This window comes from Anomalospiza imberbis, chromosome 18 (assembly GCF_031753505.1).
Source record: "Anomalospiza imberbis isolate Cuckoo-Finch-1a 21T00152 chromosome 18, ASM3175350v1, whole genome shotgun sequence".
NCBI classification, from domain to species: Eukaryota; Metazoa; Chordata; class Aves; order Passeriformes; family Viduidae; genus Anomalospiza; species Anomalospiza imberbis.
Genome location: NC_089698.1, coordinates 9,135,874 through 9,162,607, shown reverse-complemented (window position 1 = coordinate 9,162,607; position 26,734 = coordinate 9,135,874). Strand labels below are relative to the sequence as shown.

The window sequence follows — 26,734 nt, the reverse complement described above, 5'->3', positions numbered from 1 at the left end:
ATTTCTTCAAACTCAACTACATCTGCATAGGAGTCTACAGAAAAATATCCTCATTTTAGATCGCTTTATTCACAAATCTGTCATCTGTTGTTGTATATGCAAAGGAAGCAGTTAAAAAGCTGTTTGGGAGTTCACCCTGCCGTGACTGAGGGGCATTTCACTTTAGATTGGGATGGAACTTCTTTACAATAGATGTCTACTGCAAAAGTTTGTGACCAGGGGTTTCAAGAGGGCCAAAAAAAAAAAAAAAAAAAAAAAAAAAAAAAAAAAGTCCAAAAGCTAATTTTAAGTATTTATAACAAAATAAGTAATCTATATGCCAGTTATATACAGGCACCCTGTATATCAGCAGGTGCCACCACATATAGGAAACTCAAGGCAGTGATTTGGTAGCAAACCAACTGAGCTGATACCATGTTTTGCTGGTGACATCATCACTGCTGGATGGCTCTTTGGAATAAATAACCTCTTCCACATGTCCCTAAGCACACAGCTCCCAAAATAAATTTGAATTGCTGTAAGGCTCAAGGACGTCCTAAATCACCTTGGGTTAATAAGCAGCAGAAATAGAGAAGGAAGGAATCCAGGATTTGTTTTTATTTCACTAGAAATACTTCAGATGAAGCAATGGTTTAATGCATTAAATACTATGCAGGGCAAGCAGGAAATAAAAGCATGAAGGTGGGAAAGATGTTTATATCAGATTAACATACTGAAAACCTGGCAGGAAATACTACTCTAACTTGTGTATTGCCAGACTGAAAACCATGGCAGCATTCAAGATAGGTTGTGGTTCTGTAACTGTTTAATGAGCACTGGTTTTCTCAGGAGTCTTTGCAGAGGGTTGTGTTAAATATTTCAGAGTATAGAGGAAGTTTAATGTGAAACATCCCTGAGGAAAGAAAACCCCACAAGAATACTTGCATTCTCACTCACAAACAGCAAAATTAATTCCCAAGTAGATGATCAGTGAAGGATGAGCAAATATAACTTCCACTTAGACCTAATCTGTAATTCCAGAGTGTAAATGGTGCCTTTATCTCTTGCTCTGAACAAGGAGAATTTAAGTATGAATAGATGTGTTATGGATGAGTAATGCCAGTTTATTTAGAAGTGTCCAGAGCAGTTGATCTTCCAGGAACTAACAGGTGAAAATGAGTCCTTAGCCAGTTTATGCTGGTTCTCTTTATAAAGAAGTAGGATTTAATTATTCTGATGTGGTCTTTGTTTATCAGTCTGTAATACTGTCTAGAGACATTTTGCATTTAACATGCCCTGTCATTGCAGCAAAAGGTAAACCCTACTTTAATACTCAGCTTGTGTTTCACTGCATTTTTGAGAATTTTGGCTGCTGCTTCAAGCCTTGCACATCTGTATGATGCACCACAGAGAACAGCATGGCTGCATTCCCTGAGACTTTGTGAAGCTGGAATTTTATTTAAATAATAATTGGAATGTTGTTATTCTTATTAAGTTCCAGTTTCTAAAGACATACAAAGCATAAGGATTAGAGGTGTAAATAAATTATGAGTGCACAGTATACAAAACATCTTGTCCCTAGAGCTAGAGAAGAGATGAGGGATTTCTCTCTGAATGTAGTGGATGCTTTCTAAACATCAGGTTTGCCTTCTCCCTCTGCCCTGTTATGTTTTTTTTTTCTTCTTACAATGGATAATAACAAAGCATAAAAACACAAGAACCTGCCCTGAGTAGTGTTTTACCCTCAAGACTTATAGGGAAACCATTTACAGGAGTTGCTACCTCTGTACAAAACTAAGAAGGAAATAAAAAGCTCATGAAGTTGGAACCAACTTTCTGCTTTTGTGAGAAAAACCAGGCTTAGCTTACAAATGAAATGGGAGAAGTGACCAGTGTCCAGTACAGTTTCCCTTCTTTTTCACATGTTGTACTATGGAGCACAACAACATTTTGGTTTGTGAGAGAAAATTAAAAAGGAAAGACCTAACTTAGGTTAGCAAGACCACTTGCTAACCTAAGTGGTGGGTGGTTTTTGATTGGTATCATTTGGCATGTCTGGTGGTGTGAGCTGAACTGGACTGAGAAGCTGTGACAGGCAGGCTTTCAGAGAAGTGGTACATTCAGAAGTCCCATTACACCACTCATCTCTGCTGATTTTTTCCTCACAGTGCAGTGTTATCTCTTGTTCTGTGTTCAGTGCTGTCTTAAAACAATTTGAACATCATAGTTTCACAAGTCCCTTGCAGACTGCACTTGTCATTCTGCATTTCATCCCATCCTACTTGTTCTACTCCCCAGAGAAGCTGAGGCAATACCTTCCTTGCCCACCACAGCTGGGTCAGCTGCCAGAAGTGGAGGTGAGCAGGAAGCAGTGATGGAGAGAGCAGAGGGGAGCATCTGGTACTGTGAGATCACACTAGTAAGAGCTGGTTTAAAATTTCTGTCGATGACAGGCAGTTCAGAGACACCTGACAGTTTTATCACAGCACAGCACACTGTAATTTCACTGTTTACATGGTGCATGTGCTTGCATTTTACTGGCATTTTTCTCCCTCCCCACCACAGTTACCTGAATGCAGTGACTTGAGTCACAAAGTTACTTTGCTCTCATTCTTTCTGTCCTATACCACATCACACGGAAAATCCAGTAGGGAAGAATGACATCTATTTATCCCATCTCCCAGGAAATACTGGCAAAGACTGGATGTTTTAAAAACTCTAAATAGCACAGGAGTTTGAGTGTTCCACTAAGTGGAATTTTCATGTCAGATTAATTTTTTTTTAGAGACTTGCACCCTTTATAAGCGTTTCACCCCATATTTGCTGTGTAGAAATGATTCTCCCTGTCCCAAATTCAACTCCATATCCTCTGTTCCACCTCCCATGTTTACAGAGAATGCCATAATCATATAGTGCTATTATTTGTGCCTGTCACAAAGCAGATATGTCTAAATAGTAGCCTTTCAGGCTTTTAGCTCCCTCTTCCAGAAAACTGCAGTTGCAATTGTTTTCAGCTGCATATCCTCAGCTCAAATCAGCTGAGATAGAGACAATAGCAATCATTTCTCAGAAGCAGAAGTGCCAAAGATGCCTGCATTGGGGCAGATTTTTGTAAGCCTTTAGCTGTTCCACAATCCTTCCACAACAGTGAGAGACTTGTGTGGCAAACTCTAGGTATGCGAGTCAAGATTATTAGCATATGACACCACCACCATGCTTTTCCACGGCAGCAGGGCACAGTGCCTGGGACACTGAGGGAGCGGAGCCGGTGGGTGACCGGGGTGTGCTCCCTGACCTCCCAAGAAGAGAACCCAAGTAGTCTCTGACAAGCCTTGTCCTTCACACCTCGAGACCTTGCTGTAAGCGCTGTTCTTCCAGACCAGTCAGGGCAGCAAGAGGAGGGCTGGGACAGAGGACAGCAAGCCCAGGGAAGTTTAGTTTAGCAGGCTATAAATCCTCCTTCCCCTCCTCCCTTCTTTATTGCCTGTCTTTGGAAAACACAATCCGATATAAACCAGAGAGAGTGGAAGCAGGGCAATAAAACTGTACGGCAGGAGCACGAGTGTCACAGGGGTGTTATATTACTGGCATTCCAAGTGGCTGATGTCAGGCACTGAGCAGCAGGGCCTGCAAACCCACCAGGGCAAAGAAATGTGCCAACTGTCCTTTGTGGCCCTGTGACATCCCTTTCCTTCAGATCCATTCTCAACTCTTATACTATTCATCTCTTCTGCCCTTTGCTACTCCCAAGTCCTTGCATTATGATGTCAGGAGTTCTGGTTTTCAGGCTGTTCAAGTTGAGCACTCAGGCCTTTTGACCAGGAGTTAAGATACTCTTGAAACACATGATGTGTTTTCTGATCCATGTGTAACAGGATCAGCAGTGCCGCACATACAAAAATTATTTCTTGATGTGCACATAGCTGGATTAATATGTATATGTATTGATTTATTTTAAAGTTAATTTCTGCAAACTCAACTCTTTTTAGATAGTGCCAAGAGTCTCAAAACTGGTTAGCAGTTCTGAATGCCCTACATGAATGATGGTTTTCACAGAAATGGCTCCCAGCGTTTTCTGAAAACCAGGTCCCTTTAAGGTACAATTAATTGTGCACTTAAAAGAGTTTTCAACTGTCTTTTCAATGTTTGCTGTGAAAAATTGAAGAAAAGACACTTAACCACAAGTTCTGAGGTATAACTATTGCTCAGAAACTCAGATGTACTTCCATTCATAGGAGCTGGCACAAGTACGATTTCTTGGGGCTAAGTTTCTTTCTCCTCAGTTGTCTTCAGTTAGGTGTTTGCTATAAATTAACTTGCAAAGCTTATATAATTGATAGACTGAAAGAAATCTCTGGAAAAGAATTCATCCTGCTTTTTTTTCGGATACGGTCGCACAATCAAAATTAAGCCAGCTTAAGTCAAGATGCATAACTCATGTTTTTCTCTCTCTTCACGTTGTTGGTATTGTTCAGAGTTGGTTTGGGTTGGATCAGTTTCCTGACTTGATTTGTTCCGCGGCTGTGTGAATGCTTCTGGCACATGAAACATGGGGAAACATGCAGCTAAGGACAAGGGAATATGAGGTGAACTTTTGGGGACAACCTCCCCTTATGTGGATCTACAGCAACCCTGTAACAGCAGCCTCAGAGATGCCTACCCTGATGGCTTTGTCATCCTCTAGGTTTGCACACCTTTCTGTGGAGTTAGGACATGTAACAAACTTAGAGACCTGACTTTGGACAACCAAAATTTGGTGAGGTGAATCTCACCATTTATCATTTAAGTATATTCCAGTTCTGAGGGCTACTCAGCAGTGCCAATATGCTTATTGAAATGGCAAATTCTGAATGTAGATTCACAGAGCCCTGTGCTTGAATTTCTCTGCCATTTTATAAATATGACACATGTACTCTGGGGTAGCTTCAGAGCATGTTGGGAAAAAATATCCGAATTAACTTTTGAAGTGGACCAATTAAAGTATAGTAAATCCCTGTGTAAACACTCTTCCTGAGTATCAAAGAGGCCTTAATGCAGGTCAACCTAATTTATTTTGTATTGAAGTAAAACAAATCAAATAAAGGTCCCTTTAATCCTAAATGAGAGTGCCTCTGCAGGCGGGTGGAGGGGGCTTAACGCTATTCAGAATTTAATGGCATTTGATAGCAATTACTTAGAATAATCTCCTTTATGAGGTTTTTTGGACACTCCTCTCAAATTCAGTTGCACTGTTTGTTTAATTATATGGAATAAAGTTGACATTGAAGAGTTAACATTGGAAATTGAATTCCAAAGGGTTTGCTGTACATTAAATGTTGAGATTTTGAATGACCAAGGAAGCAGGAGAAGGACATGTGATTATCTCACAATTATAGATATGCATTGCTCTCCATCTCATTTATTTCTACACATTTCCTCAAGTCTGCATAGCACTGATTTTTAGATCTGAATTAACTTTTTGGTTCAACACAGCACTCATAAAAGAAAACTTTTAAATTAATGATTGAATTTCCTGGTCTACATATGAAGGGAGGTTCTTTTCATTCTCTTCTCCATCCAGTTGGAAAGTTAATGTACAGAGTACCATACTTTTTTGCATGAACATGTAACACCTTTAATCCTGTGATCCTAAAGGGCCTTCCAAATGTCAGTGAACAAAGCCTCCACGCTGCCCCTGAGAAAATCAGAGAAGTGCCATTATCCCAGATTTACAGATAGGAAAGACACATCCTAAGAAGTGAATTGTCTTGCCTAAGGTCACACACAAGGAGAGAATGACTACACGGAATAAAACCAATTCTTCTAAATCCATGTCTTGTGACTCAGTCACAAGACTGCCCTTCTCTATTGTTTTATAACAATAAACACAAGCCTTATTTCCACTATCTCCCCTTCCAGAAATTCTGCTGTCAATACAGTCCTTTCTGTGGCAGCCACATTGTCTGGCAGTATCTATTAGGAAAGATGGAGAAGTTACTGGTGGTATGCTTTAGGGCCGCCATGGCACTTGAGTGTGGTGGGGTCTTTCTGCTCCTAATCCATTGTATCAGCTCCTGGCAATTCAAGCCCTGTCTACTGAATTGCTGGGGGTGAAAGGTCAATGCATTAAGCATAGCAGATTAATACACTGCAGTAAATCCCAGAACCAGCACTTTAAGGAGCCAGTAATATTTCACACGTGATTGTTCTACCAATTGATTGCACCATCTTGTGAGTGCGTTGTGTGTGTGTATTTCTTTGACTCCATTTACGAGCTTTCCCAAGCTCCCCTGTTTAGTGGAGATTGCTGTGTCCCACACTGGTTGCACTTTGATCAGGGAAATTCAATACCTGAGGTCTGGGCTTTATAGGAAAGCAAGGTCCAGATTAAGGGAATTAGCCACAGTATATCACAACTAATAAAAGAGTGATTGAGCCCCACCACAGTGCTGCCCCAGGGGACGGGAGGAAAAAGGAGGGGGGCAGTTAGTGGAGGGGGAGGAAGACTTGCAGATAAAGCCATGTCCATAATTAAAAATGAATAAACCTGCTATCACATCATGCCTCTTACTGTGCTAGCAACCAAAGCAACATCTTTTCACAAAATGTTACAGCTATAGATAGCCTTTACTTTTTTCCTTTCCTGTTTCTTCCTGTTGACCTTGTCCATTCCCACATTTTCAGTGCAACTAAATTACAAGTCTTTTTAGGAATTTTGTGGACAAATAAATTGCATATTTGACTGATTCTTATGTCCATTTCATGGCAGTGATTAAATGACGCAGGTAAGTAGGAGCTACAATTTCAGACACTTGACAAAAGCAGGAGTAGGAGCACCAGCTATTGTGTGGATGCTGGGATTTCTCTCAAGATAAACCTTGAGAGTTTTGTAAAGGGCTGCCTGTTGTTATTATGAACCCAATCAGAATTATCAATCATTCTTTATCCATACTGCTTTAAAGAAAAGAAAAAAAAAAATCAAACCAGATCTGAGCATGTAGTTTGCTCTTGGACTAAGAAAATTGCTGCAGTAATTTTCTTGGAAGGTTTTCATAGTAATATGCCAAGACACAGTGTAACATCTGAATATCCAAATCAGGAGAAAATAGGTTTTATTGTTTTATAGACAGTGACTGAGGAAAGATTACTGATCATTCTATCAGAGGTAATCAGACTGCTGCAAAATCCAAATCATTCAGTTACAAAAAGATTTTGTATCTACTGTCTTCACTAAGGCTGTGAGCTTCACTTTGTTCTAATTTCCTTGCCCATTTTTTTTCTGAGTTCTTAATCCAGATCAAACTTCCCTTGAGTTTTTCTTATTCTTTTTAAAGATGTTTTCTTGAACTAGAAGTGGCAGAAAGACTAGAAAAAGACCCAGCACACAATGCCTGTGTCTGGCATCTCCTTCGTCATACACACGGCTAGGGCTGGGTACACTGTTAGAATATGCAGTTGTACATGAACAGCCTTGATTTGTTTCCCAAATGGAGTCCTCGGGTTTTCATGTTCTTTGTCCAGGATATTTGTTTAAAAACAAATATAGAAAAATACCTAATTTTATAGTATCTCTTTGCATTTAGAAGTCTGATAATGTAATGAATTTGGAGCTTCCTAATTTGACTCTCCAAAAGCATTTTAGCATATACATAATCTGACCTGTTGTGTGTTTTAGGAGTTTTCCTGCAGTCAAACACAGGGCTAAGTGCTTCAGTGAGTCAGAGCCACAGCAATTTAAACTAGACACATAATGAAAGGAAGGGCATGTTAACCATACTTAGTGCCTTGCAGAGTTTTAGGAATTCATTGTGTTGGATAAACATCAACATCATCTCCAATGACAAATTCCTATCTTTTTTACTAAATCTTTTTGTTTCAATACTCTTCAGCATTCCAGCATGAACAATGGTTCAAGCCAATGAAGCCAATGGAAAGAGTGTGTTCAACTAAATGCATATTTGGTCAGGTTCTTAGAATCCATTTTCACCTATTATTTATTATTACTATTTATTATTACAGTACAAAGTAGATGGCTACATAAACAGATATTCTGTCTAATTAGGCTGGTCTGCCTGAAATCATCATTCATTTGCCAGGTAATGCATTTTCATGCAAGTGGCACAACAGTATTGATTAATCACAGTAACTCTTGACAGTGTTTTTAGAACACCTGACCATGCACAGCACTTTGAAAGCATACGCAAATTATTTTTTGTCCCTTTGTGCCAGCTAATTAAATTTACCCCAGGTTTTCAGAAGTACATAAAGTAATTTTCTTCCAGGATCAGGATTTTCTGCTTTCTAACACTTCTGTTTTCCTTAAGACCGGGAATCTTTGTGCCAGAGCACACATTTGTGCTTGTCACATTCTCTCTAAGCAAATGAGGTTTCTAGCCTCCTCACCTCCTCAGCCTTGTTAGAAAAGGCTATTCAATAAAAGATTATTCAATTCAAGTTCTTTACGTTGTGAAAAGCTGTCAATAATTCAAGATAAACAGTTGGTTGACTTAGGCAGAAAATTCTGGTTAAATATCTGGTCCTAGAAAGATTTTTTTTTCCTGACACAATTGAGCCATCTCTTTGAATTGTCTGTCAAAAGTGGGCTAGACTCAGAAGCAAAATTATATGTATCAGTTGAGACAGTGACAGCACTGAAATGTATTAAACTTGCTCAAGTACCAGCAAACCCATTTTACTGTGGTACAGAAGTTAAACACTCAGGGACATACTATTTTATTTGAAATTAAAATGTAAATAAGGTGGAGAATTTCAGTTTTGGAATCACCTGCTGTTAACAACTTAAACCTAAACCTTGTGTCCCATAAAATCTTATTAGATCATGCGCTCTTATGTAGTCTCTTACCTCACAGTAATTAAAGACCAGCTCAAGCAACTTTGTTACAGCACAGCAGCTCTTACTGAAGATGGTCAATGCTGAGCAGTTTTTCTCTCTCTAATCCCCCACTGTCACCTGTAATTCTGCTGGTTTAGATTATTATTTTCTTATTCACCTGCCAAATAATAGGGAAAAAAATATAAACCCCACTTTCTCTAAAAAACCCTCTAGCTGTCACATCAGAAGACACCTTTAACCCAGTGTCCTGTGTATGAATGGATTGTGGATTTGGGTATCAGTGAGACAAAGTTGTTTAGGGAAATCATGTCAATAAACAAACAGGGAAACTTGTTTGAGAAACCCATTTTAAATTACATGGGAAATCAATGTACCTAATGCAGTTCAGCTTTCCTTAGCATCCCCAGTCCAGTCCCTGATACCCCTCCAAACTACAACTAGTATAAGTTTACTTCACAGTCCTGAAACTTTAACATTCTAATGAGGCAAAGTTTTATCCAGTAGAAACTAAACTCTACCAGAAATGCCTAGGTAAGAGCCTGAAAATTTTTATGTACACAGTAATTCTTTTTCATACAATACAGCCATACAGCTAAGAAATTGATTTCTTTCAGAAGAAATCAAGAGACCAGCACCCATTAGTTCTTAGTCAAATATTAGATGAAATTACTTATATGCAAAATTTAAGGCATTCATTCAGTACCAGATTCAGACTAGTTTTTTAACTGCTTTGTTACTTTTTCCAATCCATGAACAATTTACATGGTGAGGGATTAACTACCACTTCTTTAGGCATTTATTCTTGCTTCAAGTGAATGGTAAAATTTTGATAGGTTTGAACAATGAAGAATCAAGGCTGATATGAAAATTCCCATCAATCCCCATAGTCTTTGCAGCAGGATCTCACATGAGTGTAAACTTGAAGCAGCTCAGTGGAGTTATTTAGAATAACCCAAAACAAGTCTGTTACTGTAACTTGAGCCTGTTTTATGAACTGGCAGGAAATGAAGACAATGTTGATGGGCGGAACTCTGGAAATTGATTAAACCCCTCAAAAATCTCTCTTTTGAGATCCATCTCCACAAGCAGCAGATGAATGCTACAAGTGATGATGAAATGCCAGTGAGCAGGGCCAGCCCACATCAACTGTTTCATGACTGCTTGCCAGACAAACAGATTGGTTGTCAGAGCAGCAGGAGAAATACTTGGACTGCCAATAACCAGAAGTTGAAAATCTGGCAAGGTCAGTCTCTCCCTCTGATCCCAACGCTCAGATACTCACTTCTGGTCCTCCCTGACAATGTGATAAAATTCATATAAACTAAAACTGCTTTTAAAGTAGTTAGATAGGTAGCAGCTAGGCATTAAAATATATGTATGAAGATATCCTAAGCTTTGCCAAACAGGATGCACATTGCTGTATAAAAGCTATCCAGACAGGACATTAAAGTTATGATGCTGTCATCTCCACACAGTCAAGAAAGATACTTTTGTGAGACTTCCACATGCAGCCTAGTTAGCATTTCCCCAGTTCCAACTAGACTGTACCTTCCAGTAATGCTCTAAGTCCAGTCTCAGCTGTCCAGTAACTTTTATCTTTCATTTTAACACTTCTTATCCATTTATGTCAATATATGTCTTACAAAGAAAGCCCATTTGTCCTTATCATTTCATAGATAGGGACAAAATTATTTACTCAAAACACTCCAGTGGCAGAGCCAGCAGTAAATGCAGTTTCCTGACTCAGTGCCTTTTTGCTGAACCACACTGTGCTAGTCTAACATTCCCTAATTTCTGCAATCTCCTCCAGTAGCCTGGTTATCCCCCCCCTTATCTGAAGAAGAAGTAGTACTGTATGTACTGTAGTGTTTGGCTCTTCTAAGAAATGAGAGACTAGCAAATATTAGGTATAATTTTCTGATTTTGATTACTGTTGGCCTAAATGGATAGTATCATAGTTACCACCTCCCCATCCCTCTGTTCCTACTCAATCATGTATTTTGAAACTATTTGCTAAATAAAACTTCACACTACCAAGGGGTCTGGAGAGATTTTGACCTATACACTGCTACTATTCTTCTTTTTTGTTTAAAACGGTCCCTTATTAAAATGGGAACATCTACTTCAGTCCAGATTATCAGTATGGGTTCTATGTTCCTTTTACCTGCACTCCAGGTATCTCTTCTCTGTATTTACAGAAAACTGTAAACAGTTGTCACTTGGACAGCTCAATGCAGACCTTTTGTCCATACAAGTAGATTTGTTCATCCTTTACTTGAGCTGGTACCACATATCCTCCCACTGTCACCATCTACCACAGCACAGGGGGTACTAATGTTCTACAGGAACAGGTTCTGACTAAGCCCTCGGGCCTCCAGTTTTTCCTAAGGGACAAAGAACAGAACAATCAGGGCTTTGGTTAATAGAAGGTGAGCAAAATGCTTCCCAGGTCAGCTTGAAATCAAATGTATTGAGGAATATTTTCTTTGAATGTGTTCTCACAAGATACTCAATGTTTTCAGTGCTTCCTTACATAATGATGGCAGTGTGCAAGGAGCTTACTTGGCAATCACAGAATAAAAATCTTTGGTTTGGGAAGCTGACAGATCTTAAACCTTGGAGATGGCTATCATTTTACCCTGGCAGCTTGTAGTTCTAGGCTGCCACATTTGGCACAGTTTCTTATCACCATTGTGTTCTGGTAGACAAAATACGTAACATTTTTAGTCAGGCTGCTATGATGAAAAGCCTTTTCTACACAGTGATTCTGGCTGATCTCCTCTTGCCTGGGGTAATCCTAACAAATGAAGTGCTGCAGTCAGGAGTGAATGTCAGTATACACGTGTTCAGAAAGGGCAAGTTTATTGCTAAAGGTAACATGGAAGTAGCACAGCAAAGTCGGTATCTAAAGTGTGGTGATGCCCCCAGTATGGACTCCTGTAACTGCAGACTCGGGCACAAAAAGCCTGCTATAACCTTCTATTAATTTGTTTTCATCTGGTTTTGTAACCACTTGGCCCATGAGAACATGCATATAGCCACAGATAGATCTGGTTTTCCTATGATTCTGATGATGTGGAGGATTGTGGAGCTTAGGAGATCCCAGAAGAATCATCACAAAGGGGTGAAGGTTGTTTGACCTGAGCATCTTTGATCTTCTGGACAAGAGGCTAGTTTGAACTGGAAATGGAGATACAGGTGACTATAAAAGGCAATAGTAGAGAGAGAAAAAAAATCTGCTGTTTGGGATCAATGTACCTGGATTTGCCATGGTGCTGTGCAAACAGCTAGAGAAATCTGACTTCCACTGTATAAATGAAGATAGCTTTTCCTGGGGAAATCTCGTCTGGCCTTCCATAGGCATGGAATGCTTTGAAGCAGCAATAGGAAAATGATAGAAAAGTCCAGTGAATAAAAAATTTAGATAGATAGATACCTAGCACCCAAGAATTTCTGTGATTGCACATGGGACATCAGAGGATCTGGGCAAGGTTCAAAACAGGGAAAGCATGGGACAACTTGTAAATTGCCCTTCTGTCCTCCAGTGACACCGTGTCCTCTCCCTACTCCGCTGTTGGGTGATGGAACTTCCACACAGTTTCCAAAGATGCTGGTTGCCCAACAGGAAGACTCTCACAGAAGTGAGTCCTCAAGGCCATACTGAGACAAACTGAATGCTTACCCCTTCACTGTGATTCTGTGAAATTTTCCAGCAGGTACTCAGAAAAATATTTCACTGCCCTAAAGGCAGGTTCTTAATTTACTTCCTGCCCTGCACGGTGTCTCACTCTTGCTTGTGTTTTTCTCTTTATTTTGAGAGTAGGGGACTGGGTTTTTATGGTGGCCATGTTAATCGTATCCCTGGTGGTCACAAAGGAGTTTAATAAAAGGGGTGGGTGGCTGGGTTAATTATTTTTTCCATCTGTCTTAGGAGAAGAGTGTTTTAAATAAATACAGCTCTGTTGGAGCAGAGGGGTTGCAAGGGTAACGTTTTTTGTTTGCCTTCTTTTGTCAATCCACCACCCTCCTTCCCACCCCCCACTTTATTTCCTGCTGTGGAGACAAGTGACTTAATAAACTATTATTTATTCATTAAAGATGTCTCTTTCCAGCACTAGCTTTCCTGCTGGGGAGATGAGTGTCTATAAAATACTTCCAAAGGTGTACCTCCTTTAAAGATTTAGTGCGTTTCCCTATAGCTCACTCCAAGTACTGCTGCTGTAAAAGTTGCTGACTGTTTATTTTTCAACATGTCTAAGAACTTTAGTGATGGAACAAGAGGAAAATTTTGTTCTTCCATGATTTTTTTAATCTGCTTCTATTCTGAGTCTTAGTTCTGTACAGCAGGAGCAAACTGCCAAGCCAGAACTGAGCCCTATTTTGTTTAACAAGGCTCTGGTTTAGCTCAACTTTATACCATGCAGATTTGCTAAGCAGGATTGAGACCTTCATTTTAAACAACTTAGTGAACAGTTGCTGAGCAGGGAGGCTTGAAGTTAAACTCTGGGCTGGAAGGCTCTTGGCCACAGCTCTCAGTGTCACAGTGCCCAACTCCGTTTCTTTAATGTTTCAAGACAAGTAATATTTTTACTACACCAGCATCTATGGAGGAGACTAACTACATTATGTTCCTGCTGGAGAAAAAGTCAGCATGGACTTTTTTTCACCACTGACACATCACTTCATTTTTTAAAAGCAGACTTTAATTTCTAGTTTTTGCTCAAAAGTTCATTCTCTCATGCTTAATGCTGTGTCCAGCACCTTTCTGCTTTCCTCATAGAAATCAGTAGAATATACTACATAAATACTGCATTCTAAGAGTATATATCCTCATAAATGGTATACAGTTTCTTCTCCAATACTGTAGAATTTGGAATTACTACTGTAGGCATCATGCAATGTGTGTAACACAACCTTCATACACATACAGCATTACAGTCTGGTGGCCCAGACAAGTTTAACCTGCCAGCTTCAGGAGCAATGATTCTGTACAATATCATGTCATTTGCTTTTTATAACCTCCCTGTATTACATCAATTCCAAAGCTACAGGTGAAACCCCACCCACCTTTGGGTCCAATTTTTCCTTGGGAGAAACCCTCAAAATTGATAGATTGGTGGTATGAAGACATCAACCAACCCAGTGTCTCTTTTGAGTGAAAACTCCTTCCCATGTGGGGTTTTGGTCCAAGTTCTGGTTGTTCAGTGCTGATGTTGGACCTGTCACAACTTTTAAGCCTGGAGTTTAGCATATTTAGGAGCTACCTGAAGCAGGAGAGTACTCGGGAGCCTTCCAAAAGTAGGGAGCTCAGTGTGGTTCTCTGCTTCCCCCAGGTGGAGGTATCTATGCTGGCATGGTTCTGAGATGGGCATGGCCTCTGCTGAGAGCTTTCCTCAGCACAGGGGGAGGATAAATCACTAGGGGGTCCCTGAGACAAAACGGGTGGGAGGAGGAGGCTGCTGAACAGAAGTCTGTTGGAGACATAAAGAAGAAAGAATTCCCAGCTTGGGAAGTAGGTAGAATAAGACTGAGATGCCAAGGTATGACCAAGGTATGACTCTGTCCACTGTTCTGGGTGAGTTGTATGTGAGTTTCTGCCTGACATCTTCATTGAGCAAAAATGCCATCTTGCCATCATAGGATGGGCTTAGCATTCTCTCTGTTTGTACATTACTAGTGAAAGTGTTCCAAGAATATTTGTGTCCACCACCTAGATGAAGTAAGAGGGAGACAGCTATGCAGGGAGAAGATAGGGGGAGGACTAAGAAGGTTTGAGAGAAGAGCTGAAACATCACTAGAAAGAGGCAGACACTGCATTTAGTTCTTTTAAGCCTGGCCTTACCAAGTTTGAGACAACACATAGGAATCTGCGTGGGAAGTACAGGGCTCAGTCCCCTGTGTGGTTGACCTTGTGTTGAACAGAAAGAATGCAGAAAAAGTAGAAAAGGCTTGGAAAATGGTTCTTTTTTGACAATTCAGTTGTCTAATCTCAGGAGGGCCCTGAAGAGAGATGAACCAGTGCATGAAAAGAAACCAAGAGAGGGGGTGTTGGAAGCAGACTGTTAGCCAGTAACGACTGACAGCTGTATAAAATTCTGGAGACAGAAAATTGTAATCAAGATTAAGTCCCACAGAGACAATTAGTTATGTGAATACAAACCAGAGCACAGATAACTGAATGGAAAAGAAATATTTTATTCCTGTATAAGACTGAGAAACAGCTAGGAAAAGTACATGAAGAGACATCCTATGTACCATGAATGAAATGATTATGTTATTTGAAACTTCTAAATTTCAGGCATTATTCAACACTCTAACTATGTATACATCTACTCAGAGTGGCCTTATCTGCAAGGGCCACTTAGAGTTTGTGCTTTCACCCTTATCCAGATTTGGTTTTTTTTGCTTACTCAAAACACCGGTGTGAAATTGGAGAATTCTGAAACATCCCTGGATTTAAAGCAGTGGAATCTGAAGTCAGGACCTTCCCTTAGCTTTGGCATCACCTTTCTCATTTTGTCCTCATTGATTTCAACAGTATTGCATGTGTAATAAAGTAAACATGTCGAGATTTGGCCCATAGCAGGAGTCATAAATTCTTTGGTTTTGAAGGCCTGATCCTTCATCCACTGATGTTAATAGAGGAATTCTTATTTGACATCATTTGGGAGGAACAGATCCCAAGGCGTTTGTTCTCAGGCATATCAAAGCAACTATTTTGTATTGAAAGTAAATTAAAATGCAATATTCCTACATTTGCCAGGAGTGTAAATCTGAGCACCACAAATCAAATTAATTGTATATCTATGTCCAATATTTCAAATGAAAACTGTGACAGTCAGACAAGTTGTTCGATAACTGATCTTTTAAAAACATCAGAGCAAGATTATTCAAAGGATTACTTCAAACTACTTTTTAGTGGCTGAAGCACAAAACAGTCCCGATTTAAAGTTTAAGTATAGCAATTTAATTTGAAGTTTCTCTGTATTTTCTCAAGGATGCTTGAGGACAGAATGTCACCTGAATGAGCTACTCCCTACACTAACCAGAAGGTGACTGGACAATTTACTGTGTACTTATTGAAAGGAAGGCTAAAGAATCATTTTTGTTGGTGAGTCTTGTAACAATGTTATTATGTGGGAAAACAAGCTCTAAAAGAAAAAGAGGGAAAAAAATTCTAAATTGTCTCTGATCATATCCACCTTTAGAATGATGCGAGGCTATCCAGGATAAATCTTGATGCATCATTTTAAAATCATTTAGTTTAGCAACACACCCCCACCTCATTTTTGTTCAGTTTTTTTACAGAACATTTCTGGCACTATAAATACACTATTTAGGGTTACATCCTTACTTTAGGAAGGAATAATTCCTTTGCTTGTCGTGCTAATACTTGGCTGTTTTACATGATTTATGTGTTTTACTTGTTGTGGAAGTCTTAGTCTATTTGTGTGTATACACATACTACATATATATATATATATAAAAGTATAATATAAGTATATATAAGTGTGTATATATATATAAGTGAGTTTCTTTTCTGTTTTTCTGTAAAGTTTCTTTCTAGGGAAGGCTACTCTTTCTAGGTTTTTATAAGCTGATGGAACAGGCTTGTCAAATAGTCTTTATGAGAGAAGAAACAGGAAGATGGCTTGGTTTGCAGACAGAGGGTTATTGGGCAATTATGTTTTTTATAGAGCTGTTGTAGGACAAATCACGGGCCTGCTTTTGCCTTTGATGCTATGAGGCAGACGGCCCAATAAAGATCAGAACAAGGGAGGGCAAAGGGGGTCAGGGACAGAGCCTTCCCTTGGGGTCCCGCTTCTGCCGCTCGCCTCAGAAACCAGACACCCCTTCCAGATGCACCATAGCTCCCCTGTGACCCTCCTGATGGGCTGTGCTGGGAAACTGGGAGTGCTCCGGGAAGTGTTCACCCTGCGCAACCAGCTCCAGGCTTACATGGATGCTGGGGAGAAAGCTGCCCTCTGTGGTGTCCTGGCACAACCACAGAGATTGTTTGCTCCCATGACTATAAAAAGCCAACATTCAAGAAACTTTGTGTGAAGAAAAAAACAGCTTAGCTTATGCAAAGTTGTATAACTGTCAAGACTCTCCTTGCATTTGTCCCTTTCTTGATATCTATTTCCTTTTGTACTTCTGAACTCAACTTTCAGCCACTCTCTAACTTTTCACAATTAAGAAGTATTTTCCTTGGGGCGAGTTGTCCTATCAATTTTTGTTTTGTTTCCCCTTCATCTGTAGCAGTTGGGCCTGTGAGAGAATCTTGGCTTGCATAAACTACAAGTTATTTGTCTATGCCAATTCTTTTATATATAAACAGTGTTTATTAGAAAGGTGTGTTTATTTTGATAATGGAGATTCATCATATGCCCACGTAGGGGACACTGGGGAAATGTCATCTCTGGAGTGCTCCTGATCTCCAAACATTTCTCCTGCTATTTAGAAGTATTTCAGTTGGGCAGTTCATTCCAAATACAAAATAGATAAATAAATCTGGAAAAAAATGGTTGCACATTTTCATCATCTTTTCCTCATTATTCAGAGCATCACATGATATGAACCCAAGCTATTTCTGTTCTGTTTTCCTTTGAGACTCTTTGATGGCATTAGTTAGGTAAAGACCATATCCACATAAATGCTGTGAATAGTGTACTGGAGCTACCTTTGGGAAAACCCTGCTCTGCTCTCAGGGAGTTGGTGACTGGGACAAGTGTCAGAGCCCAGAACTGCATGGAAAGGAGCCCTGTACCTCCAATGCTTGACTGGCCAAAGCTATAAAATAAATACATACACAACAACACAGGTCCACCTAAGAAAGCTTGGGGCAGTAGATCTGTTAGAACCAAATTATTTCATAGGGTTAAAATTGTGGCTCAGTTACTCAAGACAGTTCCTGCACTGACACCTGGCACAGGCTTCCAAATTATCTATTTTGATCACTTTCACCACTTTTTTCCTCACAAGGAAAATGTGTTGTGTCATGGATATTGGAGAGACCAGAAAGAGGGGACTAAGGGTGCTGAATCACACAAGTAGATTCAGTGTACATTATGTCAGGGAAGATGGAAGTACTCAGTGTGCAAGTATCAGATTTTGACCCCTGACTTTCCCTGCAAAAAGTGTTGACCCCCTCCCCTGCATCCTCAGGCTATCACAAAATTAGCTGTTTGGAACAAACTGATCTTAGAAAAAGGTAGGATTTATTAAATATAAAATTGACTGACAGGGTGGAAGCTCTCTCCCCTTCCAGCATGCCACTGATCTACTTGAATACCAATGGGAAAGGGAAGAAAATGTATTGTTTAATGAAACTCACCAGTGTTTGCTGTTTATTTGCTAAATGCTTGACAAGTTACAGAGAAAGTAGAGCACTGTCAATTTCTTATTGGAATACCAGCGAGATTTGCTGGGGAACACCTAAGAGAGATAAAGATGGATCAGTTCTGCCTGCTACACTTCCTTTTACTGTGACTAGTTTTCCTGTTTGATAAACCTGTAAGCTTTCCCTTTCCTCCACTACCAGTCACGGTTAGGCTTTTCCAAAGACATCTGCTGCTTGTTTTTTGTGGAGTTCTTCAAATGATTGTTGGTCTGTGGCTGTTTTCAAGTGTCTGCTATAAAACCACAACATGACTAGCTGATGTTCATTGTTGTTATTCACAACTCAACATCAAAAATTATGTCTCATTCTGCACTCTGACAGAGAGAGAGCTTTGAACCACAGCATTGGAATTGCCACCAGATTCAGAGCCCTATATCAGGACTGTGCAGGATATATGGGATTCTAATTTCCATGTTTATAAGAAACCTAACTACTTCAAAATGTAAGACTTTATGGACAACTACTTATCATGCAGTGTATAAGAAAATAAAAGTTTAGGGCTCAGAAGAGCCTCCTAAACGTGAACATTAGAAGTCTGAAAGTCTAGAAGATGGCTCAGTATAGGGCTTACATCTTTCCCTCCTAGAGCTGAGGAATCTATATGTAGCCCATTGGCTGAGCAGCTGGTCCCTGACAATCAGGAGAATTCCAAGACAGTCCCTTAGGCCTCTTCCAGTAGAGTCACGGGCAAGAGCCAGGCAGAAGCACCAAGCTCTGTGCCCGAGACATCTTGAAGACTTAAATAACTGCACATTCCCTGCCTTCCTCTCTGCCTCTGCCCCCCAGTCATATTTCACCTACCTTGGGAAATCTGCAAAATTTCACCTGTGACAGCTCTGCTGACAAACAGGGGAGATCAGAGCTTTCATCTGGGTGATGAACTGCCAGGCTGTCAGAACAGCAGAGTATCTGTGCCGTGGTGAGACGGGTCAGGGCTGTCTCAGGGGCTCTGCATCCTGACCTTGGGAAGGCTCAGGGAGGACTGGGCTGTACCTGCTCCTGCCTCTCAGGGTCTGCAGGACAGTCGTGGCATGTGTTCCCTTACAAGGACACAGAGACAAACCAGAGACATCCCTGAGCACACACATGGCTTGGGGAATTGTCTAGGATTACACTCCATTCCTCAAATGAGGGCCTCCTGCCAACTAGGCAGGTAAGTTATAGAAACTGATAGTGAGGCAATTACATGTAAAATTAGGTATTTTCATTTGAATACCTCACTGTGAAGCCATAGCATTATATTTCCCCAGCTGTTATTCAGGACAATTTAATCCACCTGAATTTTGTTACATTTATAAAGCACCAAGAATAGCAATTTGTTTTTCCGCATGACACCATATACAGAAGACTCTGTGAGTATTTAAGGAATTTCTCAATATGTCCTCTTCCAGCTTCACTGGATCTGGTCTTTGAAAAGAGAAGAACATTTTGTGTCTACTTGTCTGGACATTTTGCTATCTACTCACATACATGTGGACTGGGTTGGGAAAACTCTGCATGGTTGCAACTTCCTGGATCAGCCCAGAAAATTGGAACAGAAAAAGAATTTAGAAACCCCAATTTCATGCCCCCTTTCTTTTTAAAGTAAGCTGAACCCACATCCAATTCTCTGACTGGCCTGAACAGTGTACTTAAGTATTTCTTGTGCCTAGGCTAAATATTTTATTTTTTAAAATGGAATAGAACTAAACCTGAGCATCAAGAATATCTCTATATCCCCAAATATCCAACAGCCTTGTGTCAGTGCTTTAAGGAAGATGCAAGATCCAGGGTTCAGTCAAGAAGCAAATGAGGGCTTTTAAGCCAGCTTATTAGTTCCAAGGATGAAGACTTTGTCAAGCCCTGAACTTTATTTTAACCCCTCCCTACAGATGAAGTCTTCTGTCATCTCAACATTAATTTCTGTCAACACGTGGGGAATTTTGCTGAGAAATTTTCCTATCTTAACACATTACAGATGCATTTTTCTGCAAACATCTTGACTACAGGGTGGCAGTTTCAAAGCAGAGACAAGGAGGTAGGAAAGGTGGGTCTCACTGCAGTGAAAGCCAGTTATGAGAACGTTAGTAATCTAATCCCTAATTTCTGGGGGGACTGGGTTGGTATAAAATCACTTTATACTTGCCTTGTTTCTTACAAGCTTTCCATTTGCATCTACTAATGACCATTGTTAGCAGACAGGATGCTAGGATAGATTTAGTTGCGATCTAATCCAATCTGATTCCTCTTGTGTGATTTGATAGTGGCTCCAAGACACTGCTCTACAGTGAGAAGATTTACAAGGTTTACCCAATTTCAGTAGTCCCCATCAGTGGAGTTAGGGAACTGTGGTGCCTCTAAGTGCTTGACAGAAGGACAGTGGCTTTGTTCATCTGAAGTGGGACTGAGAGGCCTCTCGAGGCAAGTGCCTTAGTGAAGAGCAAGTGCTATCATCGTTCCCTTCTTGCTCCCTAAATTTAAGACACTGAACTGTTAAGATCAGTTGCCTGAGGTGAGAATGTTTCTCGGTGCTATAACAGGATTCACTTCTCCTGGGGAAAGTACCGTGTCAGACTAGTTAGTACCTCCTTGCTGCTGGCAATTTATTTCTAATGGCAGGAGCCGGAATTCCCCTTTTTCCACAGGAGACAAGGAAGACAGGAGGCTCTGGCTGTTTGTTGGGTTTTCTTGCCTTTTCAAAATACTGTTTAATACTTTCTAGATGTAGTTTTGCTTATTCACAGCACAGCGTAGTGCTTCTACACCTCTGTTTTCTCTCCCCCCATTCCCTCAACTGTACCAAGAAAGTTCACAAGTGAATTGCAATTAGAGTGTGAATGCCAGGTTAGCTGGACCAGTAGTAAAATACAAAAAAAAACCAGGATGCAGCAAGTTGTTGACTGCAGAGAGAACCTATGACCAGTAGAAGGTAGAGAGGGGAGGAAGCCTCAGCATTGCTGATTTGTGTCTTTAGATATCACAGAATAGCCTCAATGAACTCTTAACTGCTTAAAATTTTAGAAATAGACTCTTCAATGTGTTTTGAACCTCTCTGCTGTTCTGTTGGCACATAATACCCTTGTAGGACTGGCAGTAAGGGCTCAGGGACAGATTACTGCATGGAGTGCTCTCTCTCATCATCCAGTCTTGTATGGAGCTCTCTGAAACTTAAGAGCAATGGTAAAACAAGGGGAACACTGGAAAATAGGAGTAATACTAGTGTTTGGATGGTTCTTCACTAATGCTGTGGAGCAGTACCTGGAAAGATGGTATAGTTAAAATGGAATAATGTGCAGGTCAGTGTCAAGGGCAAAGAGTTAGTCTTCTGCATCTGTCCTTGCATTGGCAAAGGAACTAGAAAATCTGGTGAACATGAATTAAACCTTTGGTTTTTTATTTTCTTTTCCAGTCACCCCTTGAATTTAGGTCTCTCAGATTTCAGATATGTCCCAGAAATACTGCAGAATAGTGAAATATCATACTTACAGTGTTTGAGGAATCAAGAGGAAAGTGCTTAAACTCTTCAATTATCTGTTTTTCCTCTAATCTCCCTCCTTCTTGCTAATGTAAATTACACCATATTAAACTCCCTCTTGCTGTGGGGACAAAACTGAGTGCACAGGGGGAAGAGTGGGAAGGGAAGAGGAAGGGAAAGAATGTGATATTCGTGCACTACTAAATAAACAGGTCAAAAAAAGTCTTAAGTTTTACAGGAAGTACACAACGTGCCGAGTCACCCGTCCCCTGCCACCTGCCTGCCCAGAGCACAAAGGGGAATCTCTGGACAGCCTCAATTTCATTTTGGGTTGTGTCACTAGACTCAGAAACTGATGGGATGAAGACATAGGTAAAAGAACCTTAATCTTAGGGCAGCCTTCTTTATTCCCACCTAAAAGCATCAGAGAGGGGCTTTCCTCTGCTCTTTGTAGAGAGAGCAGAAATCCCATTTCACCCTTCTGTTCAGAACTGCCTGCCTGTACCTGCTCCTCCTGCCTCTGCTGGTCTCCTGTGTGTGTTTGGAATGAAAGATTTTCCCTGCAAGCCCTGAACCTCTTCCCTGGCCTGTCAGGCTCTTATCAGCACAGGTTCCTCAGTGGGCCACAATGATTTACTGTCCAAATAGTGCTGTTCTTTGTCAGAGATTGTGATCGAAAAGCCTTACTTTGCAGCTAATAAGAAACTCTTCCCTTTCCCTCATGTTTTTTTACATTTCTTCAAATATTGTTTTACGAGCCCATTGCTTGCTATCTGCCTGACACAGAAGCTGTGCCTCAGGGCATCATTTTCTCACCTCTAAGCCAGAGGGTTGTTGCTTTGATGCTGGGTTTGAAGAGCTTGGAACAGCTCCATGAAGGGTATCTACCCTGTCTCCCCAGGGCAATCTGCTCAGGTGAGGAAAGTTGCCTTCATGGTTCACAATGGCATTCTGCACATTGCTGTTTTGTTTTGTTTTTCCCTGACACAAAAGGAAAAACTTGTTATAAAGGGAGAGGGCTTGACATTTATCAGATGTTTGAAAATGGCACCATGAACAGGAATGGGAAAATGCCTGTTATTCACTGCACATTTCTAAGGTTAAATTTCAAATGCTTGAGCACTTTGTTCTTAAGTGGTCAAAGAAGCAATCAGGGAAGGGGATTCTGGGCTGCAGTATACTTCCAAAAAATAGGAGAAGAAAACTATCCTTTCACTAGTCCACAACTTCTGTTGCTACTTGTCAACTTTCTTCCCATATAAGAAAGGTGATGTTTTCTTGTTGATATCAAGCAAACCAGACATTCTACTGCTTCATTTTCATTAGAAGCTTCCTATTAATCATGCTAGTTTCCAGAAAGATCCCATTTCTATTTCTGCCTAGGAATTCACACACTGAAAGTATGCCCATAACCTTTAAACTAAGTCTTGTCCTGAGATGCCTTCAACCATGCAAGAAGATTTGATAGCACGGACACTGCAAATGCTTTTTCTCTTTAATTTAAACACAAATATAACAAGACACAATCAGCTGAGATGATATTTCAAGCACAAGGCAATAGAGATGTCCAGACTACTCACAATTCCACTCTGAATTGATTTTTTTTCTTTTTTTCTCCTTACTTTACATAGAGGCACGCCAAGTGTGTATTTCACTATTTATCTTCATACTGTAGAAGTGTGTATTTTACCTTATCATTTTTCTCAAATGCATGTTATTATCCTGGTGTACACCTGAATGGTGACTTGACAGCCTATCATTTTCACATGTTAGAACACATTTTAAAGTGTCTATCAAAGGAGCCTGTTCTTAGCACCAGCTCTGTCACCCTTCAGCAGGGTTGCTTATTAATCATCATTCACATAAAAAGCTGTTTCCTTTGTGCAACAAACATGAGAAAAAGAAAAGGGCAAAAAGGTAAAGATGCATAGATTCTTTGAGATTTGGTGAAGTGCAGTTGAAGCTTGCGTGCCACCTCATGATATCTTGTCAGATTCCATACATTTTAAAATGAATTCCAGAGCAATAAACGATAAGAGCTCCCAAGTCAATGCAGCACTGCAGGTAGTGATGTAGATCAGTAGGATTTCTAAACATCCTGCAGCAGTCTTTGCAAGTACAGAGGTGCTAAACCTGACAACCCCTCCAAATTCCAGCTGTAATTGTTTTCTTTCCATTAATGTCTCATTGCATTTTCAATGGAGACATCATTCCTTGCTTTGTCCTGAGCTCATGTGTAACATTCCTTCATCACATTAAACTGCTGCCAATTTCTGCCCTTAAGGGGGCTGCAGTTACATGGAGGATTAATGCTACTGCTTGTTTGACCCAAAACTAGCTTGGGTCCTTGCTGAAGCAGAAATCTGCTCCAACTATTCTTTTGGATTTCTTGGTTCTTGAAAGAAAAAGCAAATGTGGACTTCACACCTGGCTCGGAGTGTGTTCATACAAGAAAGTCAAGGGTAGCTGTGCATAATCTTTGCTGTTTAACCGGTGGCCAAGAGGCTTCCCATGAATGGGCAACTTACTGATACAGTGTCAATATTGACAAAACAGATCAGATTAATACCTTGCCATTTAGTTTCTTCTTCAAAGGGGTACTAAAACAGTATCTAGTGCAAGAAGAGCTCCTTCTTATACTCTTCATGTAGCTTCTAAGTTGAATTAAGAGCTTTTGGTGGTGGTGGAGTTTTATTCCTTCAAGTCAGATTTGAATTTGGTTTGTGTATGCCAAGCATTTGTGTGATCTGCCTGGAAGTGCTCAGCATCAGTGATTTTGGTTGAAAGATAGTTCTGGTTTTGTGGCTCTCAGAGGTGGTATTTCTCACCCTTTCCTGAATCTGAGCAGCACTTGAGAACCAAGACTTTAATTAATGATGGCATCTCAGGCAGCTGCTGGTGGCTGCCCTCTTACAGCAGAGTACATCTCTGGTCACACTGACAGCAGAGGGGGCAGGGGAAGAGAAAACAAGGAGACCCATGTGCACAGAATTGGAAACCTATCTTCTGCTTGATTGTGTTTTAGCAGTTAGAACTGAACTGTTTAGGACTACTTAATTTTTTTTAGGTTCTTAATTGTTGAACCAGCAGTTCAGCATTTCAGTCTCCTCTGCAGTTTTCACGTTGCTTGTGTCAGAAGGGATGTGTCTCATCAGCCAAGTGCCCACTGACACAGGCACTGAGAGTGTCCAAAATGCCAGCTGCAATTAAGCATTTCTGTTGTGAAGCCCCACAGTTTGTACATGATGAGAACAACTTCCCTCCCTGAGCACGAACTGGAGCCTACCAACCTCAGCAGCAAGAAAACCACTCATCCTTCCTCAGGTACTCACAGGCACACAATACAGAGGCTCACATGTGGATTGAGCAATATATGACCATTCTATGCATCCATCCACAGCTTACAGAGTACAGAGGTAGAACTAACCTCAGTGCTGTCCTTAGATTTCTCCCCAAACTAATGGTCTACTATGTGACTGCTTACTTGATGGCCTTGCTCCCTCTCTGTTACCAGTCATATTCAAATTCAGGGACAGATTTTGGTTTTTTTATTTTAAACCCCCCTGTTACCCCTGAAGAACAAATACAGTCAAGAAAATAGTGCATTTTTATCACTGAATCTTTTGCTGATGTCACAGAGCTGATACAGGTTTTACTTTTGTCCATAACTATGTACACAGACAATATGTGATGGTGTAGTTTAGCACCAGGCTTGGCCTATAAATCTGAGCTGAGGGAGGCTGAGGCAGCTCCCCCTCCTATTTCAGTGTGAAGTCCTGTTCATTTGCATTTAGCCTGAGTTTGCAGAGCCAGCAGTTCAAGTTGACATCACTTCACTTGCAGAGACAGCACATTTGAGCTGAGGTCTATGGAATGCAATACAGAACAATGCTCCCTTCTCACTGGGGAATGGCCCAAATGGCTCCTGCTTGAATCCTCAGGGTTTATGTGGGACTCAGAGTTATCACCTCAGGTGGGTTGACCCACCTGGTTGTGACCTCCAGCTAATGCAGTCCTTCATCCTACACAAACAGAGAGTTTTTCTCCTTGCTACAGAGCAAACAGGTTTAAATAGTGCAGATTTGCTTCCTTCAGGGCTGAAGGAGACAGAAGGCTGGAGCAATAAAATCTGTTATATATATATCATTTTGTATCTCCTTATCATGAACTCCTAAGAAAGGTACCTAAGAGGATCACTACTGAGAAAAGCACTATAATTGTAGCTCCTGAGCACCACATGGAGAAAATTGCCAAGGCAACCAATCATTCCACAGCAAGGGCAGAGGTAGTTGAGTTAAGATGAGGTTGTTACAAACCCCTGCTGTGCATAATCATATAGTAAGCAAAATTTTTAAAAGGCTCTTGTAAAAATAGGACAGAGTGGAAAGGAACAAGAGAAATTAATTTAGTCCTATTTTTCTGCTTGTTCACTGATTGAGGTATAAGAGCAAATTATATGTGTGCCCTGCACCTGAGGACACTGGGGGTTGGCGGGGAACAGCTGCTTCCTTCAAAACAATGCAGAGCTCTGACACATAGGCTGCTGGGCTAGTTTTACCAGAAAAAAAATATACTTTTGTTTCTAATGTATTTTAAAATATGAAATCTGAACAAAAGTGCTCTTCTAATGCAGAAGCTTAAGTCTTAGCTCTTTGTTACAAATTGCGTTCTTGTGGGATTGTTTGAAGTCAACAAGATCTTTGTGAATAGGATTTACTCCTGAAGTATGAGATTTGCAGATCAACTCTTTGAAAATTAAAAGGGTATATCCACAGCATCCTTCCACCATCAGCAAACTCCTCTGAAGCAAATCTTTCCCTGGATTCCTCCATCCCATTACTCCAAGCTATTTATCTGAGCTGCTAGAAATCAGCTGTATAGCAGTACAGTGATTCACATGGCTGGATCATCAGCTGAAGCAGGTAATTTTATTTTTTGTTCAAACTGACCTTTCCAGGCAGCTGTATTAGTAGTTCAGCCTGTACTGCTGCCCCACAAACAGTTAACCAGCACAACAAAGCCATGGCCAAGTCTAGGTACCCCAAGTACGAACAACTGCCAAAAA

The 26,734-nt window shown here is 40.5% G+C and overlaps 1 long non-coding RNA gene across 1 annotated transcript in view; it reads left to right on the top strand.

Annotated features, from left to right (window-relative positions):
- Window positions 1-26,734, top strand: part of LOC137485026 (uncharacterized) — a 35,558-nt gene that overhangs the window by 4,692 nt on the left and 4,132 nt on the right. The window contains exon 2 of the long non-coding RNA XR_011005158.1: window positions 15,810-15,932. This is a non-coding gene — a long non-coding RNA (uncharacterized lncRNA). The remainder of the gene's footprint in view (window positions 1-15,809; window positions 15,933-26,734) is intronic.